This window comes from Macrobrachium rosenbergii, chromosome 9, assembly GCF_040412425.1.
Source record: "Macrobrachium rosenbergii isolate ZJJX-2024 chromosome 9, ASM4041242v1, whole genome shotgun sequence".
NCBI classification, from domain to species: Eukaryota; Metazoa; Arthropoda; class Malacostraca; order Decapoda; family Palaemonidae; genus Macrobrachium; species Macrobrachium rosenbergii.
In genome coordinates, this window is record NC_089749.1 from 42,900,652 (window position 1) to 42,919,181 (window position 18,530).

At 41.3% G+C, this 18,530-nt stretch overlaps 1 protein-coding gene across 2 annotated transcripts in view; it reads left to right on the forward strand.

The window, feature by feature from the left end:
* The first annotated feature begins 8,064 nt into the window (after positions 1-8,064).
* LOC136841738 (uncharacterized) overlaps positions 8,065-18,530 on the forward strand; it is a 33,178-nt gene continuing 22,712 nt past the window's right edge. The window contains exon 1 of one of the 2 annotated variants that reach the window (XM_067108992.1): positions 8,065-8,388. The gene's annotated coding sequence lies outside the window, so the exon portion shown is untranslated. The remainder of the gene's footprint in view (positions 8,389-18,530) is intronic. The other variant, XM_067108991.1, reaches the window with a different exon arrangement.

Genomic DNA, 18,530 nt, shown 5'->3' on the forward strand with positions numbered 1-18,530 from the left:
GATGAATAAAAAAACAAGCCTAAGGAGCCTGATGAATAAAAAAATAAGCATTAGGAGCCTGATGAATAAAAAACAAGTATTAGGAGCCTGATGAATATAAAACAAGCATAAGGAGCCTGATGAACAAAAAACAAGCATAAGGAGCCTGGTGAATAAAAAAAAAGAATTAGGAGCCTGATGAATAAAAAATAAGCATAAGGAGCATGATGAATAAAAAACAGTACCCTAATGAATAAAAAACAAGCATAAGGATCCTGATGAATAAAAAAACAAGTATAAGGAGACTGATGAATAAAAAAACAATCATAAGGAGCCTGACGAATAAAAGAGAAGCATAAGGAGCCTGATGAATAAAAAAAAATATAAACCTGATAGATAAAAAACAAGCATAAGGTGTCTATTGAATAAAAAACAAGTATTAGGAGGCTGATGAATACAAAACAAGCATAAGGAATCTGATATATTAAGAAAGAAGCAAAAGGAGCCTGATGAATAAAAAACAAGCATCAGGAGCCTGATGAATAAAAAACAAGCATTAGGAGGCTGATGAACATACAACAAGCATAAGGAGCCTGAGGAATAAAAAAAACAAGCATTAGGAGCCTCATGAATAAAAAACAAGCATAAGAAGCCTGATGAATAAAAAAAACAAGCATTAGAGAAGCCTGATGAATAAAAAACAAGCATTTGGAGCCATGATGAATTTAAAAGAAGCATAAGGAGCCTGATGAATAAAAAAACAAGCATTAGGAGCCTGATGAATAAAAAACAAGTATTAGCAGCCTAATGAATAAAAAACAAGTATTAGGAGCCTGATGAATATAAAACAAGCATAAGGAGCCTGATGAATAAAAAATGTGCATTAGGAACCTGATGAATAAAAAACAATGATTAGGAGCCCGATGAATAAAAAACAAGCATAACGAGCCTGGTGAATAAAAAAACAAGCATTAGTAGCACGTTGACTAAAAAACAAACATTAGGAGCCTGATGAATAAAAAACAATGATTAGGAGCCCGATGAATAAAAAAACAAGCATAACGAGCCTGATGAATAACAAAAAAGCATTGGTAGCACGATGAATAAAAAAGAAGCATTAGGAGCCTGATGAATAAAAAACAAGCATTAGGAGCCTGATGAATAAAGAAACAAGCATAAGGAGCCTAATGAATAAAAAACAAGCATTAGGAGCCTGATGACTAAAAAAACAAGCATTAGAAACCTGATGAATAAAAACAAGCATAACGAGTTTGATGAATAAAAAATGAGCAGTAGGAGCCTGATGAATAAAAAAACAAGTATTAAACCATAATGAATAAAAACAAGCATAAGGAGCATGATGAATAAAAAAAAAGAATTAGGAGCCTGATGAATAAAAAACAAGCATAAGGACCTTGATAAATAAAAAACAAGCATTAGGAACCTGATGAATAAAAAGAGCATTAGGAGCCTGATGAATAAAAAAAAAAACAAATATTTGGAGCCTGATGAACAAAAAACAAGCATAAGGAGCTTGATGAATAAAAAAAAGTAAAATGAGCACGATTAATAAAAAACAATCATAAGGAGCCTGATAAATAAAAAAACAAGCATGAGGAGCTTGATGAATAAAAAACAAGCATAAGGAGCTTGATGAATAAAAAAAGTATAATGAGCACGATTAATAATAAACAATCATAAGGAGCCTGATAAATAAAAAAACAAGCATTAGGAGCTTGATGAATAAAAAACAAGCATTAGGATCTTGATGAATAAAAAACAAGCACAAGGAGCCTGATGAATAAAAAACAAGCATTAGGAGCTTGATGAATAAAAAACAAGCATAAGGAGCTTGATGAATAAAAAAAAAAAATATAATGAGCACGATTAATAAAAAACAATCATAAGGAGTCGGATCAATAAAAAAACAAGGATTAGGAGCTTGATGAATAAAAAACAAGCATTAGGAGCTTGATGAATAAAAAACAAGCACAAGGAGCCTGATGAATAAAAAACAAGCATAAGGAGCCTGATGAATAAAAGAGAAGCATTAGGATTTTGAAGAATAAAAAAGAAGCATTAGGAGCCTGATGAATAAAAAACAATCACTAGTAGCCTGATGAATATAAAACAAGCATAAGTAGTCTGATGAATAAAAAACAAGCACAAGGAGCCTGATGAATAAAAAACAAGCATAAGGAGCCTGATGAATAAAAGAGAAGCATTAGGATTTTGAAGAATAAAAAAGAAGCATTAGGAGCCTGATGAATAAAAATCAATCATTAGTAGCCTGATGAATAAAAAACAAGCATAAGTAGTCTGATGAATAAAAAAACAAGCATTAGGAGCCTGATGAATAACAAACAAGCATAAGGAGCTTCATGAATAAAAAACAAGCATAAGGAGCAAGGAGCCTGATGAATAAAAAACAAGCATAAGGAGCCTGATGAATAAAAGAGAAGCATTAGGATTTTGAAGAATAAAAAAGAAGCATTAGGAGCCTGATGAATAAAAATCAATCATTAGTAGCCTGATGAATAAAAAACAAGCATAAGTAGTCTGATGAATAAAAAAACAAGCATTAGGAGCCTGATGAATAACAAACAAGCATAAGGAGCTTCATGAATAAAAAACAAGCATAAGGAGCAAGGAGCCTGATGAATAAAAAACAAGCATAAGGAGCCTGATGAATAAAAGAGAAGCATTAGGATTTTGAAGAATAAAAAAGAAGCATTAGGAGCCTGATGAATAAAAAACAATCACTAGTAGCCTGATGAATATAAAACAAGCATAAGTAGTCTGATGAATAAAAAAACAAGCATTAGGAGCCTGATGAATAACAAACAAGCATAAGGAGCTTCATGAATAAAAAACAAGCATAAGGAGCTTCATGAATAAAAAACAAGCATAAAGAGCTTCATGAATAAAAAACAAGCATAAGGAGCCTGATGAATAAAATCAAATATGCCGCTATTGAATATGTAACGGCCATTTCTGAGCCTGTACTTGATTTAAGTCTCTGTTTTATGAACAGAGGTTTGATCTCGCTTATCCCGAGACATTGTGTGATACCAGTAACGTGAGCCGGCATCATAAGTTATATCTTTCCCTAACTAAAATCTAAGGACTACTGGAATGAGACACTAAGTACAAAACTAAAACCCTTTATTGACAAAAATCAACGAAAAATAACTTCTTAAAAATTACGAAGAATGAAATCCAATGTTTCACATAACTATCAGAAAATCTTCTAAGGAAATAATGCTCCAAAATCATAAACCCCCAATTACAGAAAATAACTCATCTGTCAAATCATGAACACGTCAATCAATTAAAACAGGTCATCTCAAATGTCATACCACTCTCATCCTCGTAGGAGGGAGAGAGGAAAAAGGAATAGGAATGGAGTGGAACAGAAATACTCCACAAGTCCTCTGGGACAGTCTCCATGTGAAAAATCACACATCTTCAGACACACATGAATCGGATCTCACAAGTCCGATTCGAACAACGGTTCCTCCCATTATATTCATTATGTAGCCTTCGCGAGCCTTTACAGATTGCTCGGTCCACGCACCTGAGGTGGACCCCACCTCAAAATGTCTAGGTGCAAAACTTATATATATCTTATAACACAGATATTATAGCACAACCAGTTCATTCAAGAAACGCATTAATCTAGACGATTTCACTCCTGGTACTGCCTCACGCTGAAAGGCCTGCGACTGCACCAGTCCAAGCTGAATGTATTCTTGCGTCGCCCAGCGATCCGACGAAAATGAATGGCTCGCAAATCCTTTTTGCGCCAACCCAACGTCTCCTCGAAAGTACGGCAACATGAAGACATCTTGCCCGACATCTCTCCAAAGTTCTGGATCGTCCCACCACAGTGCAGAAGTAACGTTGACAGCTTTCTCATATGTTGAGGACGGTGAAGCTATTCCAACCTCTCCATTTCGAGGGAGTGGTATTTTCCGTGAGTCGGTCATATCGACAGTCATATCAAAAAGTTACTCGTCTATTCCCTATACCATATTATTACTGAACCAGATAAGACTACTGGTGCAAAGGTCATATGTTCTCAATGTGAAACAATTCCAAGTTGGTACCCGGAATTTCCACAGTCAACTCACTACCAAGTACACTAACTCTAAAGAACTATTCATAAAAAATTTATCCAACAGAAAAAAGTACTCAAGAATCCTATCCATACACTGAACAACGAAAGGCAATCCTAAACATCTGAAAGGTATCATATCTCGTAAAAGACATCAAGGTTCTACTCCGGTTAGCGAACATTTCGCAATACCTGACTAATTCTCAACACAATAGCAATTGACTTAATGGCAATCGCTCCTATGATCCTAACAACTACCATTACTCATGGTACAGCTCCCTTATGTTTAAAAAGAGAACTGAAAAAACCCAAATACTCGAATTCGATATCCCTATCAAAACCTTCCTAAACCTCTCCGAAATCCTAACTGACATATCCCAACCCGAAAAAGATCAGACCCGTTCGGTCCGATATACTAAATACCTCCCCAAAATAAAATCCTAAACAACAAACCCTTATTCTGTAACTCTATATTCAAAGATATTGCGTCAGACGACAAAACACATCATAACATAACAACATAATAACACAATAACACACGGGTCAAATCTCGTATGAAATTAGCCCATGTCACAATTCCCAAAATCATATGAAAACAAACCATTAACTCAAAGTAACCCATTTCTATCGCCAAGTGCGAACGATGAAATCCCTAACCGCAGTTGCGATCCATATAAAAAAAAACAAAAACTCAAATTCATATATCTACAAAACTCTACGGCATTCTGCACACAATTTACACTAAGTACTGCAGCTTACATCAGAAATCACAATGAACCCGAACTATTAAAGATTCGTAAAACTCTACGGAGTAACGTCCTCCTGAATTACAACAAACTACAAGTCATGCCCATTTACAACCCATTAATACCCGAAAGGAAAAAAAAATTACCCGTAACTACCCATTACCAAAACAACAATACAACCCAGGAATGCATCCATGCTAATACCCATTAACCGGTCTTTTTAATCTTAGAAATATGTGTCAAACGAGACACACCTGTGTTTTCATTCACAACAATAAATCTATTTCCCAATTTTGCTTCAGGTCTATACGGGATTATAGATACTTTCTTTATTCCCAGTAAAATTAGCAAGACCGTCTAAAGTCTTATTAATAAACTCCCTACCATTGTCTGTGATCAGACATTCAGGAACACCATATCGACAAATTATCCCCTTAAAGAACGCTATAGCAACTTCCTCAGCTGATTTGTATTTCAGTGGGAAAATCTCAACAAAACGAGTTAACTCGTCAACAACTACTAATAAATGTCTATAACCATAAGCGGACTCTGAGAAGTTACCCAGAATATCCATATGCACTCTCTGAAACGGCCTATGTGGTATGGGATATGAACCCAAACGACACGACACTGTCGTCGCTGGCTTATTCGCATTGCAAATAGCGCATTTCTTCACAAGGCTTCTACTGCGGAAAAACATATTTTTCCAAAAGAACTTTGACCTGACGTTTTCATACGTCTTGTCCACACCTAAATGAGGAGAACCAAATTTGCAATGTACAATGTCTAGAACTTGTGGTACTAGACTCTCTGGCATGATGATTTGTGTAATCTCACTCATGCTTCGAGTACTTCGCAAGTTATACTTAACTTTCCTCACCAATAAATTATTCTCCAACTCTAGACCAGAAAAAGGCAACTTATACCCTTTCTTCGGTGAAACTCCCCTAAGAAATGCCTTAGCATCTGACAACAATTTATCTTCATCTTGCTTTTGTTCGAGCAAGCCTATGTCCCAAGTGACATTTTCACCCGTAATATAACACACAGCGTTACCCTCAATATCACGAACAACAATCTCTTCCGAGACTGCCGACTCACTATTTCTCCCCGAAGTATGCACTGTAGAAACGTGTATGTCCTCTACATGCGATATCTCAGAACTACTAGTATCAGAGACATTAGACACCAAATATTTACTCTCTTCTCCCACACAGGATTCGGAATGCACTCCCTCATCCTCGACTGGAAAATATCTGCTCAATGCATCTGCAACCACATTATGCTTACCTTCAATGTATTTGAGGTTTGCATCAAAATCTCTCAATGTCAAAAACTGCTGGATCAACACTTCCCTTTGTCCAAACGGAAAGTGTCACTCAAGCAAAGGCAAGGGCTCTGCCCTCATACTCACACGCACATACCCACACGCACACACGTGCGTGACTACAAAAACCAAGAAGTGCATTCACACTTGTGCAAAAACTGTTTTGCACCCCGCAACTCATAAATATCACGTAGGATATTACTCAAACATTAAAGTTCCCTGAAATAACCCAACAACCAAATATCACCCTTACATAATACACGCCGATGCATACCGCAGATTGCTATAAAAAAAAAAAGAAAATACAACACACCATAATACGCTCAGCGCTTCACTAGGCGTGGCAAAGCAAGTACGACGCTCCGCCCAAACTCATGACGCAATTACTATGTCACCGTGGTGATGACGTAACACAATCGTTGCAACCGAAATATCAGTCAAAACACAACGACAAAAAAACACACAGTTGTCCCTATCACCAGTTACAACACAACGAAAAGGACAATTTCACATTAACACAACTAAAAAAAAAAATAACATCACAACACTTACGTTAGCAGTGCGCGAATTTCCATCAAGCGAAGAGAGAGAAACAAAAACACTCGCGCGTCTTCACGTGTTTTAACACACGCATAGCGGTCTTAATATCGCAATTATTGCACAACATCACTGTTTTTACCCCCTACCCAAAACACTCTTCACGAACACTAGCTAGCGAGAGAGATGCTCGCAGCTCGCCCCCAGGAACTGCTGACTCCCACAAAATCTTATCCTGAGATGCCAACACTAATTTATGTCTCTTCGGAAACATATACATGCCTAATTATTTAACACCTTCTAACTGCCCTAACTACCTTATACGCTACCTTTTACGCTACCTTTCGCACACCGCTGCCTCCAAAAACTGTAACGGCCATTTCTGAGCCTATACTTGATTTAAGTCTCTGTTTTATGAACAGAGGTTTGATCTCGCTTATCCCGAGACATTGTGTGATACCAGTAACGTGAGCCGGCATCATAAGTTATATCTTTCCCTAACTAAAATCTAAGGACTACTGGAATGAGACACTAAGTACAAAACTAAAACCCTTTATTGACAAAAATCAACGAAAAATAACTTCTTAAAAATTACGAAGAATGAAATCCAATGTTTCACATAACTATCAGAAAATCTTCTAAGGAAATAGTGCTCCAAAATCATAAACCCCCAATTACAGAAAATAACTCATCTGTCAAATCATGAACACGTCAATCAATTAAAACAGGTCATCTCAAATGTCATACCACTCTCATCCTCGTAGGAGGGAGAGAGGAAAAAGGAATAGGAATGGAGTGGAACAGAAATACTCACTCCACAAGTCCTCTGGGACAGTCTCCATGTGAAAAATCACACATCTTCAGACACACATGAATCGGATCTCACAAGTCCGATTCGAACAACGGTTCCTCCCATTATATTCATTATGTAGCCTAACGCACGAACGAACGTACTTTTGTATGACATCATTCGAGGTCAAAGTTCGGCAAGACACGCCTCTGTATTTCAAGGCGTCACGAAGTACACGTACACACCATACATTATTAAGAAGCATCCTTCAAAAACCGGATTTTGTAACTGGTTCAGTTTCTAGAACGTTCTTTGCTGAAAACGCATTTGCCAGCCCGTGTCTTGTCACCAAGGTGGTTTCTTCGACCCTTGTGGTATGCGAATGTTTCAGCAGTTTCCTATCTGCTGCGTGTAGTGAAAATGGACCCTGCGAATAGCTGACCCAACTTTTCAAAGGTCACCTTCGCGAGCCTTTACAAATACAAAACTACGCTACGAGAATAAAGAAAAAAATAATGACTGAGAATACATTATACATCTGGCAGAAACTGGTAGGAAGGGCGCAGTTGCAAAGCGCCGACACCGTCACTCTGTGACGTGGCTAGAGGATCGACGCGTCCTGAATGCAACGCTGTAGTGGGGCTCGGCAACTAGGAAGGATTTGCCAGTGCTGAAAAAGCGAATGGAGTTGATTGTCCGTTCGTCGTCTTGTGCCTCTAAGTGCTGAACACAGGCAGAAAAATCCTTATTCCCCGTGCACTCACGATCGCTTACAATAAGAGTTCTCATTTCGTTGAGCATCGGTGCGCATCGTCCCAAGAAGGACCTCGACACGCAAGAAAACCTCGAAAACGATTCATGTCCTACGGCCGTTCACAGCGTTGCATGTGAGGTTAGTTGATATTAATTTCTGAATTTCAGTAAATTGTGTTAGCCTTGCAAATTGTTTAGACTTTGAGCGTCCTTTTGAGGTTACCTGTCACTTTTCCTTTTCAGAATGCCCATATGTGTTAAAAGTTTTCAGACAACTGTTGAGTCGTGTAATACATGTACGGAACAGCCCCTCTCACCTAGGTGTGTGGAAGCTCAGAGAACGCTAGCAAAGGATATATTGTCAGAAACAAATTAACTAAGAAGAGTGATGCAGACTGAGAACATCTGATGTTTATGTTCTCAGGACGAGACCGTACCATGAGTAGTTATTTTTCCCCCCAGGTCGGACCTACCTCTGTAGGATCAGATAATCTGAATGATCAACCCTAAGTCTAGTGAAATTATAAACATGTGGATCCAAAGTACACAAAGACAAAATGGAGGTAAAATATTGACAGAGTATAACTGCCTTCCGTTCGGAGAGGCGATAGCATGGTTGCGACATCGACTGCTGGAAGGCTTTCGGAGTCAACAGCTCATCAAGCATCCTGTTACGATAGGATTGAGCAGCCCCTGTTCATGTCGCTAAGTAGAATAATCTCGCTTTTTTACGAAATAGTGAAAACCCGTTTTTGTAATTCCCTCTTATCTACGCAAGTGTGTGCTAAAACCGATCAATTATATCAAAGCAGGTACTGCACACACACAATATATTATATATATATTATATTTATATATATATATATATATATATATATATATATATATATATATATATATATATATATATATATATATATATATATATATATATATATATATATATATATATTGTCATAAACTGGGGTCTTGGTTGGGGAGAAATTGAAACAAGGTTTATATTGATGCTGCCACGAAACCAAGAAAGCCCAGCTTATGAGCAAAAGGAAAAGTTATTTGAAAACTTACCTTAGATTTTCCTGGATTTACAATTGAATGAGAAAGGTCACCATTTGGAATTAGAATTCTTTTACAAATTTACAGGGGTTTATTTACAGAGACTTTAGAAATGAAACAAGGAGACAAACAATACAACATGATAACTGATGGGCAGACTCATTAATAGGACACATGGAACAATAATGCAATGATTGGCAACAAGCAAGCTGATTAATAAGGGGGCCAATGTGCAATACAATCAGTCCAATGATAATAATAATAGTTAGTCATGCCCCGATTACACGAAATAGTCTCAGATGATGCAAATGATGGAACTCCAGGATGGGAGAATAATTCATATAAACATTTTTGGGCCACAACGGACTTGGTATTGACTGCGACCAGGAATATCAGGATTGTGGGGTGGCAGGCTAAATAATGGAGCACGGAGTGCGATCGGGCAGCTTGTCTCTCCTGAAAGAGAGGTCCCAGATTAACCACGGAGACACACAGAAGGAAATGGAATCCTCCTTATAAATGGGGACACTTTACACAACTAAATATTAACCACTACGTAGCCCAGCAGATAATTATAAGGAGATCACGTAAGCACAGTATGGAAATCGTAATTGATTGGGCTTTAACACAAGCACACGCACTTGCACAAAGAGAAAATTAACACTTTTATTGCTTAGCCTAAATAGCCCTTAAATTGCACTGAGGGAGAGGGATAAATGGATAATTATCATGAGATCTCTACTGGAATTCAAGGCACATTAATGGCGAGATATGGGAGGCCAGGCAGGACTCTTACAAAGGAGGATTGCTTTGTGGAGGAAGGAGTTAAAGTTTAAAGAAATGGAATTTTAAGGAGTTTAATTAAAAGGGGGAAGGGTTGGTTTACTGACTATTTGCGATGGACAAACCTTGTCTGATAATTGTGGCGCCAACAGTCATCTCGGCTGTCTGTCGATGGTAGTTCAACCAGCATAAACGGAGAATAGGGGCGATAGATCAGACCGGTACTGAGATGAGAAAGCTTCTGTCTTCCCAAAGCCAGCTGTGTCTTGTGGGGCCTCAGCGTTAGTCCGACATCCCTGCAAATATGTCAAGAGAACCAGCAAAGAGGGCAGAGGAAAAGCATACTTAGAATTAGGTGATTTAAGATTAAAATCCTACCTGGCCCCTAGCTTGAATAGGCCTATTTGACCTCCCCTATACCTAAATGCTTCCCCATCGCGTGATGGGGGTGAAAAAGGGAGTGCCTATTGTTTCCCAGGATCAGGCGATGGGGGGGTGTTCCCCCCCACTGCTACACACTGGTACTAACAGCCCTGATCTAGTTCAAACTATGCTTGTTTCCGTCTGTCGCCCGCCAATTTTCCCCGGCCCGACAGTCAAATGAATAGCAGATTATTTCAGAATTAAATAATGCACGGAAATCTACAGGAGGGAGGGATGTATATTGACTGACTATATATATATATATATATATATATATATATATATATATATATATATATATATATATATATATATATATATATATATATATATATATATATATATATTACATTGAGTGTGTGCAATACATGCTTTGATATAATTAATCGGTTTTAAAAAGCACATACTTGCAAATCACGTAGGTAAGAGGGAATTACAAAAACGGGTTTTCACTATTTCGTAAGAAAGCGAGATTATTCTACTTAGCGACATGAACAGGGCTGTTCATTCCTATCATAACAGGATGCTTGATGAGCTGTTGACTCCGAAAGCCTTCCACCAGTCGATGTCGCAACCATGCTATCGCCTCTCCGAACGGAGGGCAATTATACTCTGTCAATATTTTACCTCCATTTTGTCTTTGTGTACTTTGGATCCACATGTTTATAATTTCACTATACTTGGGGTTGATCATTCAGATTAACTGATCCTACAAAGGTAGGTCCGATCTGGGGGGAAAAATAATTACTCATGATATGGTCTCGTCCTGAGAACATAAACATCAGATGTTCTCAGTCTGCATCACTCTTAGTATCTATCTATCTATCTATCTATATATATATATATATATATATATATATATATATATATATATATATATATATATATATATATATATATATATATATATATATATATATATATATATATATATATATATATATACTGTATGTATATATGTGAACACATACATATACATGTGTATATATATATATATATATATATATATATATATATATATATATATATATATATATATATATATATATATATATATATATATATATATACATATACATGTGTATGTGTGTGTGTGTGTGTATGTATGTGTATATACATATATATATATATATATATATATATATATATATATATATATATATATATATATATATATATATATATATATATATATATATATATATATATATATATATATATATATATATATATATACATACATATATATATATATATATATATATATATATATATATATATATATATATATCACACAAATCTGGCAGATTCGATGCACACACGCAAATTGTAGTCAAGGGCAGGAATACTCTGGAGATTCACACTTCCTTTATTGCTTCCTACGTTTCGTGATTCATAATCACATCATCAGGGAATTCTATGGAAAATTAAATAAATTAATAAAAGTACTGAACGGCTAAAACTGAATTACGTTAAAACATTAGTCACTAAAAATCTATAAAGGCTGTTCAAAATTACATACACAAGAGCACACTTAAATACATACACACAAAGCTTAAAATCACGTTACACACGGACACATATGGTTACACAAGAGCACATTAAAAATAGCAAAATCACAAAACCCTCCAAATAAATAAAAAAAAGAATAAAAAATTGTCTAATTTTAAGAAAATTCTTTTTTTCTCTTTCCAATAATGGAGAAATAAATCATTCAGCCATACAGTAAACTTTAATGTCCCTAAACTCCCAACCCTATCACGGAGCCTCTGAATTGTTAAGTCATCCCGGTCCTCTGTGATGAGTTCCCCCTGGACTACGAGGGTCTCCCCAAAGACCTTTTCTGCTGCGGACGGGTTGCTGTTGGCTCTGGGGGCAGTCCTCAGCCCGAGGAGGACCCAGGGCAGGTGGTACTTCCAGTTCTCAGAGGTGCAACGAGCCATGAGGGACGCCTTCAGGGACCTGTGGAACCTTTCCACCATTCCATTGGCTACAGGGTTGCAGGTGGTGGTGCTGTGGTGAGTGGTCCCCAGCAGACATGCCAGGGCGGTCCACAGCTCAGACAGGAAGGCGGGGCCCCTGTCCGTAGTTATATGGTCCGGGACGCCGAACTGGCTGATCCAGCTGGAGAGGAGGGCTTCTGCGCACACACTGAAGGTGGCTTCTTCCTTAGGCATAGCTTTGGGCCACCTGGTGGAGCGGTCGACGACTGTTAGAAGGTATCTTGCTCCTCCTGATGGGGGAAGAGGACCCACTACATCGGCATGGATGTGTCTGAAACGTCTCCACAGCTGGGGAAAGTCGCCCACCCTCGATTCGCTGTGCCGCCCTATTTTGCTGGCCTGGCACTGTATGCACTGCCTTGCCCAGGCCGTCGCATCCTTCCGTACACATCCTTCCATATGCTGTGCTAGACGAACTTCTCCACCAGCAGCCTGGCCGTTGTTCTGCCGGAGGGGTGGGACAATCCGTGGATGACGCTGAAGACCAGCCAACGAAGGGGGGCCAGGCACCAGTGGGTGGGGGTGGCCAGTGCTTACATCGCTTAGCAGTGTTGGCCCTCCAGGGCCGAGGGGCACGTTATTCCACTTCAGCGACATGATGGCAGTGCGGTAAGCTGGAGTCTCTGGGTCAGCGGCTTGTTCACGGGCGAGGTCCTTGTAGTCGATCCCAAGCTGCACTGCATCGATTTCGATCCTTGAGAGGGCGTTGGCTACTGGGTTCTTCTTGCTGGGGAGGTACTTGATGGTGCATGTGAACTCCGCAATGGCTGCAAGGTGCTGCTGCTGCCTGGAGGACCATGCATCTCCCAGCTTTGTGAAGGTGTGGAGCGGCTGGTGGTCCATCCAAACTGTGAAGGGCGTACCCTCCAGGAGGAATTTGAAGTGCTGTACTGCCTGGTACACCGCGAAGAGTTCCCTGTCGAAGGTGCTGTAGTGGGACTCGGTGGGGCTGATTTTTCTGCAGAAAAAGGCGATGGGCTGAGGAGCTCCATTGACGACTTGCTCCAGGACGGCCAAGCAGGCGATGTTGCTGGCGTCCATTGTCAGCTTGAGGGAAGTGCTGGGGTCCTGGTGGGCCAAAGCTGTTGCCTTGGCGAGGGCAGTCTTCGTCAGGGAGAAGGCCCTTTGTTGGTCGGGGCCCCACTCCAAGGTCTTCGGATGGCCCTTGAGGATCTCCGTCAGGGGGGCCATTGTGTGCGCGATCCATGGGATGAATCTCCTGTAGTAGTTGACCATCCCGAGGAATTCTTGTACGGCCCTGGCGGAGGTAGGGGTGGGGAACCTGATGACGGCCTCGACTTTCGATGAAATTGGGTGGACGCCTCCTGGGGATATCTCGTGGCCTAGGAATTCCACCTTATCGACGCTGAAGGTGCACTTGTCAAACCTGACGACAAGGCCACTCTCCTGCAGGCACTGCAGGACCTTCTGGATGTGCCGTAGGTGTTCCTTGTGGGATCTGGAAAAAATTAGGATATCATCGACGTAGCAGACGCAGGAGTTCAGAGGTCCCCCAGGATGCTGTCCATCAGTCTCTGAAAGGTTGCCCCCATGTTCCTCAGGCTGAAGGTGGAGAAGGCGAAGACGTAGGCTCCGAAAGGCGTGACGTTGGTGGTTTTGGGGATGTCCTCTGGAGCTACTGGTACCTGAAAATATGATTTCAAGAGATCTAACCTTGAGAATATTTTGGCCCTGTGGAAGGAGGCCGTTAGGTCCTGCATGTAATGGTAGAGGGTAGTGGTCAGGTTCTGTAGCGAGGTTGAGCCGCCTGTAGTCGCCGCAGGGTCTCCAGGTGCCGTCTGCTTTCTGTACCATGTGAAGGGGGGAGGCCCATGGGCTGGGAGCCTTCTTGCATATTTCCATCCGTTCCATCTTGGCAAAGGCTTTCTTGGCCTCCTGAAGGCACTGTGGGGGAAGCCTTCGGAACTTTGCGTGCATTGGGGGACCCTCGTCTTGATGTGATGATATATCCCGTGTTTGGCAGGGGCCCCAGGCACCTGACGAAGCTTGGGTTTGAACACCTCCAGGAATTCCTTCAGGAGGGAGCGTACTTGTGCGGAGCGATGGAACAGATTGTGGGCTCCCTGGGGCCCGGCGACAAGGGCAGGGACTGGCAGGACTCGGTGTCCAGCAGGCGCTTGCGGCTGACGTCGACTTCCAGTCTGAAGTGGGCAAGGAAGTCCACACCAAGGAAGTCCACACCCAGGAGCGGGGTCCTAACGTCTGTGACGGTGAAGTCCCACTTGTACCTCCGGCCAAGGATGGAGAACGACAGGAACCTGGTGCCGTAGGGGAGGATGGGGGCCCCTTGGCGGCCGTCAGAGAGGCAGCCGGGTCTGGCAGGCATCTGCGGTCCTCTCTGGAAGGCGGGAACACTGACCGCATGGCCCCAGTGTCGATCAGCATCATCCAGCCAGAGACAGTGTCGCAGACGTGGAAGCCTACTGGTGTAGGACCCCTGGGTGTTTCGGATACTGCTGTCATGGTTGCCTGTGAGGGTGGCCGCCGCTTCCCCCTTATTTTGGAGGGGAGAAAAGGCAGGGGGCCTCGCAATTTCAAGCAGCTTTACCAAACCTCTGGTGGTAATAGCAAAGCCCCGACCTTTCCTTCTTCTGCTGGTGGGGTGGCCCCCTCCTGTCAACGGCGTTGATGCCCTCTGTGGTGGGGTCCTCCGGCTGGAGGCAGTTGATGGGGTGTGCGGGCGTGGATGCCCGCTTCACTGCCCTTGTGGAGTCCGTCAGCTGCTGCGCCACTTTGATCAGGTCCTCGACCAGCAGGGTGTATGGCTCTGTGATCTGCCCACGGACCTCTGGGAGTAGCTGCCACAGGAGGATCTCCCTCGACAGGCTAATCTCTTTGCGCCTGCTGCTGCTGTCAGTCTCAGGGAGGGGGAGAAGGTCCTGGAGGGCATGCCACATCTCCAAGAGGTTCTTGTCCTGCCGGGGGTTGATGGCAAGGTCGAGGGTGCAGGCGGCTCTCTCGGAGACCAGCAGGGAGCAGGTCTCGACGAGAGTGGCCTTTAACTCCTGGAGGGTGGCAGGGCTCGTCATTGTTGTCATCCACAGGGCGTTGATGGAGATGTCTGCCTTCAACACCTTGTCGGTCAGGCCTGCCACCCTGAATTGCCCCTCGACCCTGTAGAGCCAGGACGTTGGGTTCTGATGGGTGAAAGGCGGCAGTTTTATGCTGAGGGCCGCCCTTGGTTGGTCCGTCAGGAGAGGCATCGCGCGGGGAGCGGGCACCAGCATGGAGGAGTGCGCGGGAGGGGGTTGCACGAAGGAGATGTCAGCCTCCAAGAAGTTTGCGGTAATTTGTATGTGGGTGGGGATGTCTGTGTCCATGCTCATTCCGCGCTCTCACTTGGAGTGTGAGGGAACACTCGCGTCAATACATGCTTGGGAGCATGCCATGTGGGTCCGCTAATGATGCCGGCGTATTGCTGACAAGGGTCGGTAACGCCTGAACGCTTTGTTAGAGCGCCGTAGTTAGTCCGTTAGGGGCGTGGGTTGGTTCATTGGGCCAAGACTAAGTCACCGTTTGGGTCCATTAATGGCTCGGGGAACCATTCCAGGGGTCACCACTGTGAGAGAGGTGCGAAATAATGAGCAGGAAGACAAGTACTGCTGGTTTATTCATGAAGCGACTTGCTTATAAAGTGGCGTGCGGACGTCTGCGTATATGCAAAGACCGCGAGTACAAAAATTTACAAGTGAACTGAGGTCAAACAATTTCTCTACACAAAACAGGACAGGTACATATAGAAAACATGATGATTAACAATAGCTGGTTGAACATAAAAATACTCTGACACATACGTGGTACAAGGGCAAATGAACAGGTAATAAATATACAATTCACAATAATGATAATAAGATTGTGTACATGCGACCTTAGGTCGCCTGTGAAGGCACCGCAGAAAAATGGATGTTCATCATAGAGAACCCGTTGAGCAGGACTTTACAATCTCACGAAATGGCATGTTTAAATAAGGCTTTTTCCACCAGTATTCAGCCAAATGTCCTGACAACAAATTTAGGGAACTGCCACACATTTTTCTCAGGATTTCAGTCTTGGCATGGCCCCAGAGTGCCTCAATACATTGAGTATTAGCACCTGTAACCAGATCAACAAAATTCTGCTCATGATTAATGGTTTGATGCATGTAACTGAACATGGTCCAATTATAAATATTTCAATAGGCAGCCCATTGATCAGACATGATCGTAGAACCAGGTGCAATGTGGTGCTGAATAATGGGCCTCAATGTAGCTTCATTTTGGGGAAGGACATGAAACATGCACAATTCTTGTTCGCCATTTGATCGTAAACAGTCATGAAACAGGTAGGTCCGAAGTTAAACAATCACATTGCCACCACCCATCTTTTCTTAGCATGAGTTTACCCTGGACTTTGGCAAAGGTGGATACATACTGGGTTAATACCTTCTTCGTCTTCCTCTCCCCCTCGCCCTTAATCCTTCCGAAATATAGTACTCTCTTTTTGCTAGCCTATCATTTCCTATTCTCTCCACATGACCAAAGCATCTCAAAATATTCTGAGCCATCCTTCAACTTAGGTTAAACTTTTTGCCAGTTCTATGTTTCTCATCTTTTTAGATATTCTTGTCCTACATAAACCATGCAAACAATTCATATCAGCGCCTTCACCATTTTCCTTTCATTTACATTCAGCATCCACACTTCTCCTCCTAAACAGATTTGGCACTACAGTCCCTTCATATATTCCTTCCTTGGCTTCCACAGGACTTCTAATTCTCTTTCCAATCTTTTGCACACACCCAGCTCCCTTGGTTGCCTCAGTTATTCTGCAACTTGCCTCTGCTCTTATCATACCACCATCCAGTACATTTAATCCTTTATATATGGGATAATACGTTTGATTTTAGAATTACTATGTATATTCAGTCGTAAGTGTGATGAAGGAAAGAGACGCTTCAAGGTGTAACTAGGGTGATCGCACAGTCGCAAAATCATTGCAGTCAGCAAATAGTTCGATTACTTCAGCTGTTTTGGCTTGATGAACACACAATATTGACTCTGATTTGTGAGGCAGCCGACCGAGCTGGTATGCGAGTACGTAAGTTCGTGCGTTAAAAAATATAGATTGTTTGTCTAATTGTGCCCAAAAGTTAGGTCTGATCGATTATTAACTGAGTGAGAGCGATATCGTCCAGACGTGGCTTTGTGTGTTTTCAATCTCTTAGAAACCTGCAATTAAGGTAAATCCAGACTTCTCTTTTTTCTGTGTGGATTGTGAACTTGTGAATTTACCATATCCAAGACACTTATGAATTTGTGAGGAGAATTGGACATAGTCATTTATGTCACTTTAATATTCTATTTTATTGTGTTCTGATTTGACGTTGGTTAACCATGCATTTTAGACTTTCATTATTATATCACATGCTTGTATACTGTATTTGTGGGAGATTACTATTTGTTTGATTTTCAACAGATGTCTGTGAGATTGCTGTGGTTATAGAGAAAGGACACTGCAAATCTTTGCAGTTTAGTGGTTGCTTTCAATGAGGTTGACTTTAAGACTAGACGTATAATGTCTAAGATGGAATGTGTGGGAGTTTTGGGTGTAAAGGCTTTTAGCCAGAGTAAGGGTTTTTAGCCAGGGTAAGATTAAATCTTGAATTAGACTATTTTTGACTTGATAATTCATTTATTATGCATTTTAATCTTTTCTTTGTTAATTCATTACTTGTTGGGTTTGTTTGATAATAAATTTATTTATGTAGGAAAGATTGTGTTTCCTTAGAAGATCCATTTTTTTTGAGGATTATGTCCGAGAGAGAGGAATCTGTGGGTTGAGAGAGAGAGAGAGAGAGAGAGAGAGAGAGAGAGAGAGAGAGAGAGAGAGAGAGAGGGGGAGAGTGAGTTGAGGGTACCACGTCTCTGAGATAGACTGCAAGACACGTTACGTAGCATTTCGAAAGAAATGTTGAATCTGTAAGGGGTATAACAGATTTTATTGGTGGCAGCGGTGT